The 19,060-nt window shown below is 44.6% G+C and overlaps 1 long non-coding RNA gene across 1 annotated transcript in view; it reads left to right on the top strand.

The window, feature by feature from the left end:
* LOC115472746 overlaps positions 1-19,060 on the top strand; it is a 45,840-nt gene that overhangs the window by 10,046 nt on the left and 16,734 nt on the right. Inside the window, exon 2 of the long non-coding RNA XR_003942555.1 lies at positions 7,244-7,434. This is a non-coding gene — a long non-coding RNA (uncharacterized LOC115472746). The remainder of the gene's footprint in view (positions 1-7,243; positions 7,435-19,060) is intronic.

The following is a 19,060-nucleotide window of genomic DNA, read 5'->3' as shown; positions in this document are numbered from 1 at the left end:
GTAATACAGACAAACAAGACAGTTACGGGTGAGGGAAGTAATGGGTGAGAAGGGAGGAAGGGACAAGGGGAGGGCAATTGAGTAGTGGCTAGGAGCTAAAAAGCAGCAGTGAAAAGGTGGGTTTTCAGCATAGATTTGAAAACAGGTAGAGATGGAGCTAGACGTATAGGTCCAGGAAGTCTATTCCAGGCATAAGGTGCCGCGAGAGAAAAGGAGCGAAGTTTGGAGTTAGCAGTGGAGGAGAAGGGGGACCACAAGAGAGATTTGTCCAGTGAGCGGAGTTCACGGGGAGGAATGTAGGGAGAGATGAGAGTGGAGAGGTAATGGGGGGCTGCAGAATGGATGCATTTAAAGGTCAGTAAGAGAAGTTTAAGCTGAATGCGGAAGCGGATGGGGAGCCAGTGAAGTGACTTGAGGAGTGGGCTAGTGTGGGTTTAACGATTTTGGCGGAAAATAAGTCGTGCTGCAGAATTTTGGACAGACTGGAGAGGAGAGAGATGGCTGAGAGGAAGACCAGTGAGAAGTAAATTGCAATAATCCAAGCGAGAGGTGACAAGGGTTTGGAAAAGGGTTCTGGCAGCGTTTTCAGAAAGGAAGGGGCGAATTTTGCTAATATTGTAGATAAAGAAACGACAATAAAAAATGTTAACAGGCATTAACACTTTTTAACATGCGCTAATTGACTTAAGGCCCCTTTTACTAAGTGGCGGTAAGCCCAATGTGAGCTTACCGCTCGCTAAACAGGAATTACCACTGGGCTACTGCGGTACTTCCCACTCCTAGTGCGCTGTCATATCCAGCGCTACAAAAATCTATTTATTTTTGTAGCACTGTAGTGTACCTGGCAGTAATCAGGCAGTGCCATGCACTGCCTGGTTACCACCGGGTTAGCATGAGAGCCCTTACCGCCACCTCAATGGGATCCCCCTTGAAATAGCCGCGTGGCAAGTGCTTTACTTGCCGCACAGTCATTTCCTGCAGGAAAGAGATACTTCCCTTTTACCCGCTGCAGTAAAAGGGGGCCTCAGCGCTTGTGAAAAACATGGTCAGACGCCAGTGCAGGCCCCATTTTGCTGTAGCTTGGTAAAGGGGCCCTTAATTTACAAATTAAGACACACGCACACTCAAATCATTTTTGTGCATACTAAATGCGAAAGAGCCAAACCCCTCAGAGAAAAATTACACTGGATCCTACTAAAAGATCGAATTACATTCAAAACCTGTAGCCTGGTTCAAAAAATTGGCGAGGCCCCGATATATATGTCAGACCTCATAGAACACAAAAAAATCATCACGCACATTCTTGAACCTCCATTACCCCAACTGCAAAGGACTCCAATATAAATCATTATATGCATCTACTACTACTACTACTATTTAGCATTTCTATAGCGCTACAAGGCGTACGCAGCGCTGCACAAACATAGAAGAAAGACAGTCCCTGCTCAAAGAGCTTACAATCTAATAGACAAAAAATAAAGTAATCAAATCAATTAATGTGTACACTACTACTACTACTACTATTTAGCATTTCTATAGCGCTACAAGGCATCTAGCTTCTCCTACATCTGCACGCAACTATGGAATGCATTACCAAGTGCCATAAAAGCAACGCACGATTTGGCAGCCTTCCGGAAATTATTAAAGACTGACCTGTTCAAAGAGACTCATCATTTGGAGCCTTCTTAAATGAACTGACATCATAACTTTACCAGATCAAGTCAACATTGAACTATTTTTACTTATTTACTTTAATCTCATTGACATCATTGAATGTTATACATTATCCTTGTCAGGGCCGGTCCTAGGGTCTCTGGCGCCCCCCTGCAGACTATGAGTTGGCACCCACGCGCCCCCCCTCCGGCACCCGCGCGCCCCTGCCCCCCCCCCCCCAGCATCTCTTTTCTCTCTTCTCCCACCCTGCCCCTGTCCAGCGATTCTCCTTTGCCCCCATCCCCCGCCGCCCTTGGTGCTTTAAACCTTTAATTTACCTCCGTTCCAGCAGCCGCGTCATTTGAAAGCCTTGCCCCATCTCTAGCCTTCCCTCCCTTCGTGAGTTCGTTCTGCAGTCCCGCCCTCGAGGAAATGACGTCAGAAGGCGGGACTGCGGAACGAACTCACGAAGGGAGGGAAGGCTAGAGACGGGGCAGGGCTTTCAAATGATGAGGCTGCTGGAACTGAGGTAAATTAAAGATTTAAAGCACCAAGGGCGGCGTGGTATGGTGGCGCAGCACCGCAGTGGTGCCCTTGAAGGCAGGCGCCCCCCTGTGGTGTTTACCCCGCTTACTGGGTTTGACCGGCCCTGATCCTTGTTCTCAAATAACTGAAATGAATTGTATATCTATTCATTTCTAATTTATATTATATTTTCTGTACTTTAAATGCAATAATATTTTGTATTTCTCATTCCGGTAATGGCGATCGCCATTACGGCATAATGTAAACCACATTGAGCCTGCAAAGAGGTGGGAAAAAGTGGGATACAAATGCAGCAAATAAATAAATAAATACATTTCGTAAGGTGCACCAACAAACAAAATATGTGGTATTGAATACACATCCCTAGTTTCTAGTTCACTTGGAATTGGCATCTGTTGGGCTAACGAACTTAGTTAGTATCCAGGGCAGGAGTGATCCCCCTCTGCTTCCACCCTGTTGCTGCCCAGGATCATAGATGCCATTTTGATCCAAGGCAACAAAGAGATGGAAGTGAAGGGGGATTGCTCTTGCCATGACACTAGGCTACCGGTGATACTTCTGGACGAGCGCTTTGGTGGTGTTGGAAAAGGAGTAGAAGGAAGGTCAGATATCGAGCAGAGGGGGTGTGTGATAGGCATGAGGTTGATGTCATTGGAGGGTTGTGTGATCAGCAGGGGAAACGTCATTGGGGGTGTGTCACAGAGGAAGGGGATTTCATCAAGGGGGATCATGTAGGTGCTTGTGATTGGGGTAGGGTTTGTTATTTCAGCAGTGCTGGGGCCCCCATTAACCCCCAGATTTTTGTAAGTGGTGCTCAAAATTGCACCACCAACAACAACTTTGACCCTCCCCCTGCCGACGACCCTCTCGACCCCCCTCCCGCCGCCAACCCTCCCCCGCTGTGCAGGATGTCAGACTCAGAAACAGAACAAAGCCTTGCACCAGAAGAACAGGACCTCGGCTGGCGGGGGTTGGGGTCCCCCGCCAGCAAAGGCAAGCGATGGTGGTTTGGCGGTGGGGGGGGGGGGGGGTCGAGAAGGTCATCGGCAGGGGGGGTCCAGGGCCAAATCTATGGGGATCCAGGTCCCCGTGGCCCCACGTAGCTACACCACTGGTTCAGCACTAGTAAATTTTCAAAGAGGCCAATTTAGAAGCATAACTATCAACCCCCTCTTTTACAAAGCCACATGGGTAATGCCAACACTGCCCATTCTTTGAATAGGCTGTGTCAGAATTACTACACCGGCTGCTGCTAGCGCAGCTCTGTAAAAAGGGGAGAAAGTTAGAAACAAATCCCTTGAATATCGAGCCCTCTCTTTTTTTTCTTCCGAGTCTTCATTCATCCTAATTTCCTTCGTATGAGTTCAGGTTTACTGGGCTCAACAAATAGTTAAGGTCTGGAACTCTTTGCCGGAGAAGGTGGTAACAGCAGTTAGCGTATCTGGGTTTACAAAAGGTTTGGACAAATTCCTGGAGGAAAAGTCCATAGTCTGCTATTGAGACAGACGTGGGAAGCAACAGCTTGCTCTGGGATTTTTAGTATGGAATGTTGCTACTCTGAGATTCTGCACGGAATCTTGTCACTCTTCAGATTTCAGAATCTTGCTATTCTTTGAGGTTCTATGTGGAATGCTGCTAATCTTTGAGATTCTACATGGAATCTTGTCACTCTTCGGATTCCAGAATCTTGCCATTCTTTGGGGTTCTACATGGAATGTTGGTGCTATTTGAGATTCTACATGGAATCTTGTCACTCTTCGGATTCCAGAATCTTGCTATTCTTTGGGGTCCTACATGGAATGTTGCCACGATTTGGGTTTCTGTCAGGTACTTGTGACCTGGCTTGGCCACTGTTTGGAAAACAGGATACTGGGCTACATGGGCCATTGGTCTGACCCAGTATGGCTACTCTTACGTTCGTATGTTCTTATCCTTCTCTTTTGTGTTGACATCTATACGAATGCAGGATTTTTATTTATTTATTTATTTGTTACATTTGTATCCCACATTTCCCCACCTATTTGCAGGCTCAATGTGGCTTACATAATACCGTAAAGGCAATCGCCAAGTCCGGTATGGAAACAAATACAATATGACATTAGGGTCGGGTAAGGAAAGTATAATCATCTACGGCGAAGCCCCTGCATACACGGACACCCTGATCAACTTGCCACCTAGGAACTCACACAGGTCTGCATGATCGTACTTAAACCTGCATTACCCAGTATATTCTGGACTTAAATACAAAAGTATCTACGCATCAACTTTCTCCTACACTAGTGCCCATCTCTGGAATGATCTACCTAAGATAGTGAAATTTACCACTGATCATCCTACCTTCAAAAAGCGCCTCAAGACCTTTCTATTTGGCAAAGCGTACGCACCACTACCGTCTGGCACCTCTACTTTCTGAGCTGTCTTCCCTGCTGTCATATTACCATCTCTGCTTCTTCATCTCGCTTCTGTCCTTCCCATTATACTTCTAGAACATTTACCGTTTGACCTTCTTGCCTGCTGTATGTTTATGTAGATTGTTGTAAGCCACATTGGGCCTACCCTTGGGTGGGAAATTGTGGGATATAAGTGCCGTAAATAAATAAATTAAATAAATAAATAAATAATCAGGTACATAGGGATAGAAAATAGGAAGGAATATATAATGTCCAATACAATCTATAGTTTTGCTGTGTTGCAGGGTTATATATAAGTACATAAGTAGATAAGTAATGCCATACTGGGAAAAGACCAAGGGTCCATCGAGCCCAGCATCTTGTCCACGACAGCGGCCAATCCAGGCCAAGGGCACCTGGTGAGCTTCCCATACGTACAAACATTCTATACATGTTATTCCTGGAATTGTGGATTTTTCCCAAGTCCATTTAGTAGCAGTTTATGGACTTGTCCTTTAGGAAACCGTCTAACCCCTTTTTAAACTCTGCTAAGCTAACCGCCTTCACCACGTTCTCCGGCAACGAATTCCAGAGTTTAATTATGCGTTGGGTGAAGAAAAGTTTTCTCCGATTTGTTTTAAATTTACTACACTGTAGTTTAATCGCATGCCCCCTAGTCCTAGTATTTTTGGAAAGCGTGAACAGACGCTTCACATCCACCTGTTCCACTCCACTCATTATTTTATATACCTCTATCATGTCTCCCCTCAGCCGTCTCTTCTCCAAGCTGAATAGCCCTAGCCTCCTTAGTCTTTCTTCATAGGGAAGTCGTCCCATCCCCGCTATCATTTTAGTCGCCCTTCGCTGCACCTTTTCCAATTCTACTATATCTTTCTTGAGATGCGGCGACCAGAATTGAACACAATACTCAAGGTGCGGTCGCACCATGGAGCGATACAATGGCATTATAACATCCTCACACCTGTTTTCCATACCTTTCCTAATAATACCCAACATTCTATTCGCTTTCCTAGCCGCAGCAGCACACTGAGCAGAAGGTTTCAGTGTGTTATCGACGACGACACCCAGATCCCTTTCTTGGTCTGTAACTCCTAACGTGGAACCTTGCATGACGTAGCTATAATTCGGGTTCTTTTTTCCCACATGCATCACCTTGAAGCATCTAAGTTAGGTCGGTGGGGAATGCTTTTCTGAATAAGTAGGTCTTTAATGATCTCCTGAAGTTTAGGTGGTCGTAGATTGTTTTCACATGAGAAAAGCAGAAATGTAAACCCACCCCCCCATTTTCTTACGTTAATTCAGAGATGCTGAGGGGTCCTTTTACTAAAGTACGCTGAAAAATGGCCTGCGGTAGTGTAAGCGCGTGTTATGGGTGTGGACAGATCCATTTTTCAGCGCGCTTGCAAAAAATGCCTTTTAAAAAAATTTTTTGCCGAAAATGGACATGCGGAAAAATAAAAATTGGCACGCGTCCATTTTGGGTCTGAGATCTTACCGCCAGCCATTGACTTAGCAGTAAGGTCTCACGCGTTAACTATGCGGTAATTGTCTACGCGCATAGAATGATGATTACCGCCTGGTTTCTGCCATGCGCCAGAAAGTAAAAATGATTTTTCCGGTGCGCGTAGTGGAACGTGCATCAAAAATGAAATTACCACAAGGGCCACGCGGTAGCCAGGTGGTAACTCCAAGTTGACGCATGTTGGGCACGCGTAGACAACTACACGGCTTACTAACAGGGTCCCTGAGTTTGTGCAACAGATCTGAGAATATTTCTGACATTTTGACACCCTCCCTGGCACAGCAACAGACAGAACTACAAATCCCACCATGCACTGAGATCTTAAAGTTAAAAAAAAGAGGACCAGCAAAGCCTCTCTGCTGAGATTGGGGGGTGCCTATGTGGCTTTGGGCGTATGCTTGCTGCTTGTTATTGGTTATCAGACATACATAGTAATAAGTCAGCAAATTGGATCAAAGGCTTCAATCGTTGCTATTTGTTCTCTTGTGGCCTCACTAGTTGGCCAGGAGTGTCATGGCGGGATAAGTCACCGCACGGGACGTGCAGGAACCTTTCTGTAACTTCTTTGTTTCCTTTCCCTAGGTACGAAGCTGCTGCAGCCACAGTCGAGCTACGTTAGCCTCTTCCCTCACCACTGAAAGTAGACCTTGTCTTCTTCACTCTGACAACAACCGGAAAAAAAATTGAGAAAGAATGGCTCGTTGGAATGCAACAGAACAGAGGCAGATTGTTCACACTGCCTGAAGAAAGAAGAAAGCATTCCTTGTCAGCTATTTCTCTATAGATATTTTGAGGATACTACAGTTATTCTTTTTTTATTATGGCAAAAAGAACAGGGGTTTGTAGGCACAGCGGCCTACACAGAAAGGTGACATTTGCGAGAACAATTGCTATGTTGTTTGGTACACTTTCTCCTATGAATGGGGCTTAAGAAAGGTGTCCTTGGCCTCCAGTTAATAGTATACATCTTCAGCTCTCTTGCTCTAAGTGTATAAAGTTGCCTTATGAAATAGGGGCACAAGAGGCAATACACAATGAACTATAAAAAGACCAGGCTGTGGCTCTTTCCAGTCTCACTGCTCCGCTGGAAGCAGCAAACCAACTGCTGCAGAGGCACTGGGTGAAGACCATCATTTCTGGCTTGGTGGCCCTCTGGCAGATGTCTTCACTTGAAGAAGGGGGGCTGTAACATTGGCATTCGTAGGGGTCCACTTGAAGCAGGTTCTCATCTGGATTATAGCATGGAATTGTCAATGCATTTCGGGACTATTATTCTCAGCTGCGACCGAGTTAAACCGCAAGGTAAGACCCTGTAGGACTTCTTCCTCGTGCATTGCATCCACCAGCACCTGCTGGCTTTCACACCATCCTCCATAATTTAGTGAGCCAAGAAACAGGTTTGGGATTCTATTCCATCTCATGTTGTCTCTTTGTCAATGCAATAAGTGGCTGGAAACTGGTAGAAATCTCGTCAAAAGAAAAATACAACTTTTATGAAGGCAGGTGTCAGGTTCCCCAGTGACAAGCTGCCAAGACACAAGGAAAGGAAGGGGATGTTTTAACCCAGCAACAATAACCTTTAGGATCCCTGAGACAATGGCTGCGAATGTGGATGTGTTGTTCTTGGTTAAACTGAATCAGATCGGGGGGGCTTTGCAAGATGAATCGCTGTTTGTTATCCTTATATGAGATTTGTTTTAGTATGTATAATTAGTCATATATATTATGGTACTGTTTTTCATATGTTTATGTTTGTTGATATTGGAAACTATATTTTTCTTTAATTTTTTATTATTATTTTTTTTTTGCAAGTCGGTTTGGGCATAAGTCAGAATAGTGCAAATCCCTAAAATATTGTTGACTTCTTTCTTCTGAGGTCACGTCTCCTCCTCTGTCCTAGTCCACATGTGAGCAAGTAATAACTCAGAGCTCTCTGGATGCTGCGGAGATTTCTGGAGCTTAAAAGGGAGCAGATATGTGGGAGAAAACTTTTCCAGCTCAGCCAGTTTTGCTGCCCCCCATTATCCGTAATGTAAACCGATGGAGCCTGTTCAGTGGACAACCTCAGCTGATATGAAGTTAGCTGCAGCAGGTTTTTTATTAATAGCGCAGTGACAGGTAGCGTTTGTCATGGACTGGGTGGTATCTTTAAATTCCTTACGTGCATTGTGACTCATCTCCCCGAACTTGAATCCTAGAAAGAAAGTAAATATATTAAGTAGACTGTAAGTATTTCTGGCACTGTAGTATTGTTTTATAAACTTGCTCTGTTCCCTGATGTTACTTTTACATTTCCTTCCTTGCAGTTTCATTTCATGTCTTCTGACTCTACAGCCTCCACATTTTTGGAAAAAAAAAGTTAGCATATAAATGTCTGTATCGTGTCTCTTCTGTCCCTCTTCTCCTCCAGGGTACATATATTCAGGTCTTCAGATCTCTGGGAAGACCCCACCCCCCCAATACCATTTTGGTTGCTTTCCTATTAAAAAGACTCAAAGCCGCCCAGATAAATGTTACCAACATGGTCTGGGGTCTTTGCTGGAAGACGTTGGGCAGACTTATACGGTCTGTGCCCTGAAAAGCACAGGTAAAAATCAAAGTAGGGTATACACAAAAAGTAGCACATATGAGTTAGTCTTGTTGGGCAGACTGGATGGACCATGCAGGTCTTTTTCTGCCGTCATTTACTATGTTACTATGTTTGAGAAGAGACTGGAAGACCTGAATATGTATACCCTAGAGGAGAGAAGGGACAGGGGAGATATGATACAGACATTGAAATACTGGGACGGTAGACATGAACAAACAGAAATGAACAAACAAACCTTTTCTGAACATGGGGAGGCCATAGAACTAGAAGACATGAAATGAATCTGCAAGGGGGAGGGGGGAACTGAAAAGCAACGTCACACAGAGGGTGCTGGGTGCCTGGAGGAGGTGGTGGGGATGAAAACCATGACAGATTTCAAAATGCCATGCCATGGGATAAACACAGAGGATCCCACTGTGGCAAAAGGATGGGATAAAAGTATAGAAATCTTTCCACTCCAAACAAAACTTAAATAACTTTCACACTTTAATTAAAAAAAACATGGTGTGTGTGTGTGTGTGTGGGGGGGGGGGGGGGGGGGGGGGGGACCTGCAACAACTGTCACTTATAATCCCGTAAACAGAAGGGAGTAACCTGAATGGAGTGACAGGTATAACTGTGGCCCCCCTTTCTGGTCTCTGTCTGCCTTCTGTTTCTATAAGTGTTTGCTGTATGGTGTATACAGTTCGAAGGATTTTTATACGAACAAGAGTTGGACATTTATACATGGGATGCATTGTAATATGAGTTAATAGGTCAGAGTGGGAAGGAGGAAAGAAAATCATAGACTGAGGAAACAACCGTGATAACACATGAGGCAGACGAGATGGATCGTGGTCTTTATCGGGCAACAGTTTCTATACAAGTGAGGAAATGTATCTTCCGTGGGATCTATGGTGATACAGTAGGAAGGGACAACTAGGAAGACTTCATGAACTAAGAAATGCTCATCTATCAATAGCTATACTTGAGGAGAGGGTTCTCTGGATTTTTGGGGGGGACATTGGATGTTTTTATGTTTGTTTGTTTTTTTGTGATGTTTTATGTGTTATTTTATGAGTGTTATATTGTACTCCGCTTAGATGGTTGGATAGGCAGTCTATAAATGTATTACATAAATAAATAGTGCATTATTGTAAGAAAGAGGGCGACGTATTAACGTATGGGATTTCCGGCACATTACAGGCCTTCTTCATGCCAAATGACATATGCAAATTAGCTGTGTCGAAAATTTCCCTACAAACCAAACCTCCGGTGTCAGCATTAAGAAGGGTGACTACATCTCACTGAAATAAAGTTACCCTTTTGTGATAACCACACAGGGGTTTTGCGGTGTTCCGAGAAAATGAGCTGCTTTGTTTAATATTGCATCAGAGCAACTATTAACGCTCATGTAAGACAGATTACTCATGAAAACAGACCACATGCTACAGTCATGAACATTAGCTAATTATACTTCCGCTATTTGACTTGTTTATGAGTAAATGATTGTAATGAGAAATGTTATTGGCATGGAGGCAGTACGGTTACCACTTATGAATTTCACAAGATGCTTAAGAATACGAGAGTTGCCATATTGGATCAGACCAAGGGTTCATCTAGCCCAGGATTCTGTTTCCAACAGTGGCCAGTCCAGGGCACAAATATCTTGTAGACCCCCCCCCCCCCCCCCCCCACCAAAGTAGCAAGCTTCCATGCTACTTACCTGAGGGATAAGCAGTGGCTTTTTCCGCATCTACCTTAATAATGGATTATGGACTTTTCCGTCAGGAATTTGTCTAAATTATTTTTAAATCCAACTTAATTAACTGCTTTGGTCCAGTCTTATCAGCCAAGTTTCATTAGTTGTAACATGGTGTTAATAGTAATGTGTGCAGAAAGGGAAACCCCAGAACTCAATGGGACATGAATTAAACTCAATTTTTCTGTTGTGCCAGAAGCAAGACGTAGGAACCGTTTACGTAGGAACCAGTGTACCTCCACCCCTTTGGGGTGGTTTTCTTTGCTCTGTTGTGTCAGAACCAGCTGGTCCCTCTTGAAGTTTGCAAATCAGTCTTAAGGATTCCATTACTTTTGAATGCTGTTCCTTAGCGATTATGGGTTATCAGCAGTAGAACAGGGCTTCCTGGTCCCTATGACTCATTCAACCAATCTGGTTTTCAGGCTGTCCACAATGAATATGCATGGGATAGATGTGCATGCACTGACTTCATTTTACATCATCCCACATCTACATTTATAGAGAAGGTGAGCGTTATTAATATCGTTTATCGCTTATTACAACTTTTTATACTGCCTGGTAACCAGTGATCATGATGGTTTACAATACAGAAACAGAGAACATGATGGCAGATAAAAGTCTTACGTCCTATCCAGTCTGTCAATCCATATCATCCTCCCCCTAAGAGATCCCACATATAAAATACATAAATGGAAAGGAACTCCATAATAGATAGGACAGACCTAAGCCATACATGCAGTAGTAGGTAAGTAGAAACAATAATAATATAAAAAAAGACCAGATGCTATATTTGTTTCCCTATTTATCTGAGACATTAGGAAGACTAAATGCTAGGGTGAAAAATATGTCTTAAGTCTTTTTTTGGATTTAGGTAAAGATTTTCTTTTATGGATGTTGTCAGGAAGGTGGTTCTAGCCTAGTGGTTAGTGTAGTGGACTTTGATCCTGGAGAACTGAGTTCAATTCCCACTGTAGCTCCTTGTGACGCTGCGCAAGTCACGTAACCCTCCATTGCCCCAGGTACAAAATAAGTACCTGTATATAGTAAACCGCTTTGAATGTACTTGCAAAAACCTCAGAAAGGCAGTATATCGAGTCCCCTTTCCCTTTCCCCTTTTATAGTTCCAGCTTAGCTGCAGTGGGCCTCATTCACAACTTTCAGGGTTTTTCTAACAAACTTACCCTTTCACTGCAGTGATGATCCTCAGCCAAGGCCCATATAACAGGGTGCTGTTATGAACTCTAAACCTAGTCTCCAGATATCACTCTTAAATAATGACTATGATTCCCTCCTTCTTCTTCCCCTGCCCCCCTGGGGAATGTGAATGCTGCCTCCTCAGTATCCCAAGCCCCAACTGACCCAGGGAGTTTAGGACTTGATTTAGGGATCAAACCATGGACCTTCTGTCCTTTTCAGTATCATTTGAGTTACTGGATCAGCTTCTGTCCTTTCTTGAAGGTCATATCAAGTTTCGAGTTTAATGAGGCTTGATATACTGTCAAATCGGAGAACTTTCTATGTGGTTTACAAATTTACCGATTGAAATGTATTATTTGTAATCTGACCTTACCCAGGGCAGATTAGAAAAGAACATGCACAAATCAGAAAAACAAAACACATGAACCAAGAAGATCTTAATAAAGAGAACAACAACATACAATCCCAGAAGGGGAGTCCAACTATTGACCAACGTCCTTTCTTTAGACGGAGTCATGATAAGTCTGGAATAGTAAAAATTCTGCCAAGCATTTCTTAAAAGTGGACAAGCAGGTTTCACTTTGAAGCTGCAAAGGCAGTTTATTAAGTTCGATGGGTCCATAAAAGGAAAAATATCAGACCACGTAACCTCCGAATGTATATGTTGAAGTGCTGGAATAACAAGTTCACATTTGTGTTGGGATCTCAAGGATGGAGCCGGCAGATACCATTTTACAACATGCCTAAGATAATACGAAAATCATGGTGGATCTATATTATATTAATAAGACAGTAATAAAGGGGAAAGGGATTAGGATAGTTACATTGTTACAGTTGGAGGTAATCAATAGAAATCAAACAAAATAAAACATGGAAAAGAAAATAAGATGATACCTTTTTTATTGGACATAACTTAATACATTTCTTGATTAGCTTTCGAAGGTTGCCCTTCTTCCTCAGATCGGAAAGGCAACCTTCGAAAGCTAATCAAGAAATTTATTAAGTTATGTCCAAATAAAAAAGGTATCATCTTATTTTCTTTTCCATGTTTTATTTTGTTTGATTTCTATTGATAACCTTTAAAAGTGGACTAACGGCTTCCACACCTCTCTACTTACAGTTGGAGAGAAGAGAAGTTAAAATCAAGAAATGAAAAAGGGTTAAAGGCACTTCAAGTTCTGGTTCCAGGCCGGCCCAGCACAAAGTCCTCTCACCAGCCAAAAAGAGGGAGGTAGAAGGGCAAACTGCAGACTCAGGTGACGTAGCTTTCTGTATACTTCTCGCTTGGAAAAAATAAATATAATGAAAGGAACGGAGCGAGAACAGGAACTTTATTACCTTGGAAATGACATCATTGAAAGAAGCCTGAAAGGGAAGTGTTTACGAGGAAAGATGAAGGGAAAAAGGTACATAGGAAATTGGAGAAAGCCTGGGGCTGATTATTATAGGAACTGCTACCAACAGAACTTCTAGACAATAACCAATATATAGATGAGCTGAAGAAAGAGCAGCAGGGTAACAGCTGGGCTTCATGGGCATTTGCCATATTTAACTTGCTGTAACATAGAAACATGACGGCAGATAAAGGCCATATGACCCATCCAGTCTGCCCATCCTCTGTAACCCCTAACTCTTCCTTTTCCTAAGCGATCCCACATGCTTATCCCATGCCTTTTAAAATTCTGGAACAGTCCTCGACTCCACCACCTCCACCAGGAGGCCATTCCATGCCTCCACCACCCTTTCTGTGAAATAATACTTCCTTAGGTTACTCCTAAGCCTATTCCCATTATGACATCACAATATGAGCTCTGGTTATCAGAGACTGAAACTCTTCACACTAAGTGGGGAAAGTAAGCCAAGAATAGGACAATTGAGCCATTGTGACATCACTGATGAGGTTGGCTCTTAGGCATTGGTGGAATAGAAACATAGAAGCATGACGGCAGATAAAGGCCATATGACCCATCCATCTGCCCATCCTCTGTAACCCCTAATTCTACCTGTTCCTAAGAGATCCTACATGCTTATCCCATGCCTTTTTAAATTCTGGAACAGTCCTTGACTCCACCACCTCCACCAGGAGGCCATTCCATGCCTCCACCACCCTTTCTGTGAAATAATACTTCCTTAGGTTACTCCTAAGCCTATTCCCTCTTAACTTTGTCGTATGCCCCCTCATTCCAGAGCTCTCCTTCATTTGAAAAAGTTTCTCTTCCTGTACATAAATGCCCTTGAGATATTTAAACGTTTCTATCATGTCTCCTCTCTCCCTCCTCTCTTCCAGCGTATACATGTTGAGGTTCATAAGCCTGTCCCTATAATGTTTACATTCAAGACCGCTTACTAATTTTGTAGCCGCCCTCTGGACCGACTCCATCCTGTTTATATCTTAGGTGCGGTCTCCAGAACTGCACGTAGTACTCCAAATGGGGCCTCACTAGAGACTTATACAACGGCACTATCACCTCCTTTTTTCTGCTGGTCATGCCTCTCTTTATGCACCCAAGCATCCTTCTGGCTTTGGCCGTCGTTTTTTCAACCTGTTTGGAAGCTTTAAGGTCATCAGACACAATCACCCCAAGTCCCGCTCTTCCTTCTCACACTGAAGCACTTCACCCTACCGTTCCCTCGGATTTTTGCGACCCAAGTGCATGACCCTGCATTTTGTAGGTGTGAACATTTTACTCCTCAGCATTTGTTTAAAAAAAAAAAATCCCATTTTGGTGCCAGACAGCTCTTGAAAGTGGTATTTTCTAAGGCTGTATTCGAAAGAGAATTTTCGTACCCTGTGTTGATGGAAAAATGTTTCTGTTTAATAAGGCCCCCAGACTGTTGCTTGTGCTGTGAGAGTCTCTTGGCATGTGCAGAGCCTGCATTTGTCTAAAGTCTTCCACATTTGCAGCATATGCCCATCTCATAGCAGGGGCGTAGCCAGACAACAGATTCTGGGTGGGCCTAGACAAGAAGTGGGTGGGCACCAAGTGTTCTTCACCACCACCACCACCAAAAAAATATTTCAGCTGGCGAGAAAACTCTTCTTTCCATCTTGGCTTACCATCAAAGGGAAGTCTTCAGCTGATAGAGCTTGGGATCTCCACAAGCTACCACTAAACGTATGCTACTGTTGGGTGGGCCTGAACCCTAAGTGGGTGGGCCCTGGCCCACCCAGGCCCACCTGTGGCTACGCCACTGTCTCATAGATGCCAAGCTATCCAGTTCCAGGCTGGAGACATTATGGCCAGTCCCGGTTTTGAACTTACATCCCAAAGCAAGTGTGGGGTTTGTAGTGCCTAGTCCTGCCCATTGAAATCAGTGTGCAATTCCCATAATACACTAGGAAGGGGTAGTCAAAAATCCAGGACAACAATGAATATCACAGGTCCTATGGTTTCAGAAGATCACTGCGCTTGGAGTGATGAGACCCAATTCCATTTGCGCACCGAACATCCTATGGAAGTCATGGAATTATTTTATTTATTTATTTTATTTATTGCATTTGTATCCCACATTATCCCACCTATTTGCAGGGTCAAAGTGGCTTACATAGTTTTGTTAACATATTCATTGCGGATTCAGTGTGGCTTACATATTTTGTTAGCAAAACCTCCAGGGTTCAATGTTAGCAGTCAAAGGGGCCCTTTTACTAAGCTGCGTAGGCGCCTATCCAGCTTATTTTCGAAAGAGAAAGACGCCCATATTTCGACCCAAATCAGGAGATGGGCGCCTTTCTCCGTGGGCGCCCAAATCGGTATAATCGAAAGCCGATTTTGGGCGCCTCAAACTGCAGTCTGTCGCGGGAACGAACAAAGTTGACGGGGGCGTGGTGTTTTATAGGCACTATATTAAATAAACTAGACCATCGACCATGATCTTAATTCTCCTAAAACTACGCCATGAGCCTTCATATTATCTCCTTGAGTCTCTTTCTGCTCTTTGACCTTATCTTTCTGCGTCGGTCTATTCTTGGGGCTGATGGAACAACCTTCTGCAATCCCACTCACTGACATTAAGAAGTGAGGGGTCCTTTCACCAAGCTGCGGGAAAAAGAGCCCTGCGGTAGCTGTTTTTCCCGTGTGCCAAAGCCCTTTTTAGTGCAGCGGGTAAAAAGCCCTCAAAACAAAATGGCTACGTGGTAAGAAAACTCTTACCGCATGGCCAATGCGGCGGAAAAGACTTACCGCCACATCAGTGAGGTGGTGGTAAGGGCTCTTGCGGTAACCTGGTGGTAACCGTGCAGCCCGTGGCAAGGCCCGATTATCACTGGGTTCCCTCCATGCTAACCATTTCTGGGGTTTTCCCCCCCAGAATGATGCATGCTCGACCCGGATCTACCGCCGGCAGCTCTGTTGGACCAGTGATGGTCCTGGCATAGCGAGTGGTAAACCTGCGTTGTCATTACTGCCGTTCTGTTGAAGGTGGCCCCTGAAAGACTGGATGTGCCATCATGTTTCGTAGAGTTTCCTTTATTTTGAATACTTCTTCCTTAGCCCACTCCTTCCGCAGAGAGATCTGGACTTCTGTTCACTCATGAACCTAAATAAGCCCCCAGTCCTGCTGTAGGTTTATTTATTTTTAGGATGCTGATTTTCTACTGATCCAGGGAATTCCTTCTCTCTGCTTATTACAATAAAAACACAGAGTACAGTCAACACACAAAAGGGAAAACTAAACTGGGGAATTAGGTAAACAGCTTTGCAAAAACAATAAAAGCATGGGTTAAACAGATGTCGCTGCTGAGTGATTGTTGGACTCCCTTATTTCTGGGTGGCTGCGACTATTTGCCTGTACAACATCTGTCCTCCCTGCTGAACAGACTCTGCTTCTAAACCCTGGACTGGAGTCGCACCTAATCCGATCAATATTCGGGCAATTTCAGGGGCATTTTCGAAAGAACACCCCACCAGTTCAGGTATTTCTTTTGGTGTTTGGAGGGGGTGGGGTGAGGAAGAGATGAATCTTTGGGCTCACCCTCCTTGGACTCAGGACCACTATGAATTGGTCATCTGGCTAGGCCACTGATTCACACATGGCCATTAATGCAAAAAAAAAAAAGGCATTTTTACAGCTGCCTTAGCACGTGGGAAAGACCTGAGAAAGGGTGCACTAAGGTTATTGTTACTGCAACTTGACCGTTGAGAACAGGCCCCTCCAAACCAAAAGGTGTTCTACTGCCCATGAATGTATGCAAGCCTATCTAGAACCAGACCGATCCGGTAAGAGTCTAGGACATAGCTCAGAACCACTGGACTACATGCTCTTTAGCTCTCCGAATGGCCACCGTGCTTTGCAAGAAATTTCTTTGTTTACATGGCTACCTAATTGGCAACACAAAAATAGGTAAGCTCAGAAAATGCTTTCATAAAAGGCAAGATAGTGTTTGAAATAACATAATATTTAACCTGATTTGACGGAGCTGCACTGGCTCCAAGTTAAACACTGAAGGCTGCAAGGGGCAGGAGTGAGTGGTCTTCGCTCCTACCCCCATTGCCCCCAACTGGACGACCAGGGTATCAGGTAGGCCCAGGGGACTGAGATGGGGGTTGGGGGGGGGGGGAAGTCTGGTGGTTATTCCAGGGGATGGGAGTGTGGTTTTTACTTTTAACTCTCACAGACTGGGAGGAGAGGGATGTAGGAGGGGGGCTGTTTCAGTGAGGCCAGAGGGGTCTCCTAGGCAGTGGCGTAGCAAGGGGGGGGGGGCGGGAGGGGCGGTCCGCCCGGGTGTCAGCTCGGGGGGGGGGTGCTCCCTGCCAGCCCCCCCTCCTCGGCGCATCGACCCCCCCCCCCCCCGACCAGCTCCCGCACCCTACCTTTAAAAAGAATATCGGAATCCCAGGCGCCTGCCCTGCACGTAAAACAAATGTGGACTGTCGGGCCTTCTCTCACTCTATCTGTCCCGCCCTCCGCTGATGCAACTTCCTATTTCCGCAAGGAGGAGTGGAGGAGTGGCCTAGTGGTTAGGGTGGTGGACTTTGGTCCTGGGGAACTGAGGAACTGAGTTTGATTCCCGGCACAGGCAGCTCCTTGTGGACTCTGGGCAAGTCACTTAACCCTCCATTGCCCCATGTAAGCCGCATTGAGCCTGCCATGAGTGGGAAAGCGCAGGGTACAAATGTAACAAAAATAAAATAGATACTATTGGAGATTCTACATGGAATGTTGCTACTATTGGAGATTCTACATGGAATGTTGCTATTCCACTAGTAACATTCCATGTAGAAGCCTGCGCGGCCACATTGGTGATCTGCAAGGGCCGACTTCTACATGGAATGTTGCTAGTGGAATAGCAACATTCCATGTAGAATCTCCAATAGTAGCAACATTCCATGTAGAATCTCAAATAGTAGCAACAGTGGAGGAGTGGCCTAGTGGTTAGGGTGGTGGACTTTGGTCCTGGGGAACTGAGTTTGATTCCCACTTCAGGCACAGGCAGCTCCTTGTGACTCTGGGCAAGTCACTTAACCCTCCATTGCCCCATATAAGCCGCATTGAGCCTGCCATGAGTGGGAAAGCGTGGGGTACAAATGTAACAAAAAAAAGTTTTAATCCAATAATGAAATACAAAAATAAAAATACATACCTAGGAATCTATTAAGTCAAACATATTCCCAGACAAGTCATGAAACAAGGTCTCCTATTGACAATCTAAACGTTGTAAGTGAAAAAATAAATAAACAAAGAAGTTGTACATTCAACAGATAAATACAAATTGGCATGTAAGAGACATATAAATAAAAAGGAAGCTGTCATATAAGATCATAATAAATATAGAGAGACATCAAAATCATAAACTGGCTTGTATGAATCTCACCCGTGGCTTTCTTCATTTAGTTTCCTGAGCTAGTGCATTTCAAGTTGTAACATTCAAACAAAAATAAAACCAAGCAGGCTGATGCTCAGAACCAAACTTGGGCATTAGAAGCCATTAGTGAGCGTAGAATGCTCAGAGGCTCTAGCGCGGGAGGCAAGGAACGTTCCAAAGATTAGCGCCAATAGCATGCTAATGCAGTGAAACGGATGTTAATGAGGTCATTTCCTCTTCCCTCCCTTGCTCAGGGAACAGCGCCTAAAACGAAGCCACCTTACGGCTGAAAAAAATAACACCAGCTCAGAGCAGTCATTAGAAGGTTTGAAGAGAGGATTTCTCATGATTCTTTCTTTAAGATCTGCCGAGTTTTATTTCATTCGGAAGCAGAAGGAAGCCCAAGCAAGCCCCTAAGCGCTGCTAGTGAGAGACAAATGTGTGCGAGTCGGAGCAAACCTGAAAGTGAAAGCGCACATTGGTGCTTGTTTCCCGCGTTTAAATATAAGCAGTGCCGTAACGAGGGTGCCTGACACCCTGGGCGGGTCGCCGCTGCGCACCCCCCCCCCGGGTGCAGGGCATGGCACCCCCCCTCTGG

The sequence above is a fragment of the Microcaecilia unicolor genome, chromosome 6, assembly GCF_901765095.1.
Source record: "Microcaecilia unicolor chromosome 6, aMicUni1.1, whole genome shotgun sequence".
In the NCBI taxonomy this organism is placed as follows: domain Eukaryota; kingdom Metazoa; phylum Chordata; class Amphibia; order Gymnophiona; family Siphonopidae; genus Microcaecilia; species Microcaecilia unicolor.
This window is presented reverse-complemented; position numbering and strand designations above follow the sequence as displayed.